General features: G+C 41.4%; 1 protein-coding gene across 1 annotated transcript in view; it reads right to left on the bottom strand.

Moving 5' to 3' along the window:
- Window positions 1-294, bottom strand: part of adprhl1 (ADP-ribosylhydrolase like 1) — a 9,797-nt gene extending 9,503 nt beyond the window's left edge. The window contains exon 1 of the mRNA XM_082163898.1: window positions 1-294. This exon is cut by the window's left edge and continues 387 nt beyond it. The gene's annotated coding sequence lies outside the window, so the exon portion shown is untranslated.
- Between the last annotated feature and the right edge of the window lie 1,521 nt (window positions 295-1,815).

The raw sequence follows: 1,815 nt of genomic DNA on the forward strand, positions 1-1,815 counted from the left end.
GCGGCTCTGAGCTGCTGTGAGTGTGTGTGTGAGAGAGAGAGTGTGTGTGTGTGTGTGTGTGTGAGAGAGAGAGAGAGAGTGTGTGTGTGTGTGTGTGTGTGTGTGTGTGTGTGTGTGTGTGTGTGTGTGTGTGTGAGAGAGTGTGTGTGTGAGAGAGAGAGAGTGTGTGTGTGTGTGTGTGTGTGTGTGTGAGAGAGAGAGAGTGTGTGTGTGTGTGTGTGTGTGTGTGTGTGTGTGTGTGTGTGTGTGTGTGTGTGTGTGTGTGTGAGAGAGAGTGTGTGTGTGAGGTTCATCATCTGAACTCGCTCCGGACTTTATCAGCGGCTCTGAGCTGAGATCAGGGTCTCCTAAAAAGGCAAGAGCTTCAGTCACACACACACTAGACACGCCAGAGACTCGGATCTCACCAGAGGTGTAAAGTCCAGGTTCAGAAAGTAAAAGTCCTCCTCCGTATTTTGTTCCAATCACCTGGATTTGCTAATTAGCAGTTTTTCAGCCAAGAGAGACTAATGAGTGTAATCAGCTGGATGAGTTCATGGGTGGACTTTTACTTTCTGACCCCTGGACTTTACACCTCTGGATCTCACACACACTAAACCCACCAGAGACTCGGATCTCGCACACACACACACACACACACACACACACACACACACACACACACACACACACACACACACACACACACTAAACCCACCAGAGACTCGGATCTCGCACACACACACACTAGACCCACCAGAGACTCGGATCTCACAGACACACACACACACACACACACACACTAAACCCACCAGAGACTCGGATCTCGCACACACACACACACACACACACACACACACACTAAACCCACCAGAGACTCGGATCTCGCACACACACACACACACACACACACACACACACACACACACACACACACACACACACACACACACACTGTGGTCCTTCACTCTCACTGCTCTGCTCTTCATCACTGATTCACCACTGCTGGTTATTCTCATCAGAATGAAACATTTGCTCTGCCTTTTCAGTTCAACTCCGGTAAGTAACACACTTTCTACAAATCTTTCTTCAGGTTAGATGGTCAGAAGTTTGGAGTAATTACAATGTAATTATCATGTGTCTGAAAGAGTCTCTTTTGCTCATTTATTTGATCAGAAATACAGTAAAACCGTGAAATATTATTCTAATGTAAATCATCTGTTTTCTATGTGAATATATAGTAAAGTGTAATTTATTCCTGTGATCAAAGCTGAATGTTCAGCATCATTACTCCAGTTTTCAGTGTCACATGATCCTTCACAAATCACTCTAATATGATGATTTGATGCTTAAGAAACATTTATGATTATCGGTGTTGAAAACAGTTGTGCTGCTTCAGATTTTTGGGGGAAATTGTGATACACTGCCATTCAAAAGTTTGATTAAAAAAAAACTTTTATTCATCAAGGACGCATTAAATTGATAAAAAGTGACATTTATAATGTTACAAAAGATTCTATTTCAAATGAATGATGTCCTTTTGAACTTTCTATGCATCAAAGAATCCTAAAATATACTGTTTCCACAAAAAATCTGAAGCAGCACAACTGTTTTCAACACTGATAATAATCATAAATGTTTCTTGAGCATCAAATCATCATATTAGAATGATTTCTGCATTTATTTCTGTAATGACTTCCTTCAGAAACATGATTTCAAACTTTTGACCTTAAGTTTATTGTACGTTGATGATAATGTGTATTTGGAGATACACCAGATTTGAGCCAAAGCATTAATATAAAACTGGTCAAAGATAATGTGACAGTGCAGAACGAG

This window comes from Leuciscus leuciscus (genome assembly GCF_965113295.1).
Source record: "Leuciscus leuciscus genome assembly, chromosome: 3".
NCBI classification, from domain to species: Eukaryota; Metazoa; Chordata; class Actinopteri; order Cypriniformes; family Leuciscidae; genus Leuciscus; species Leuciscus leuciscus.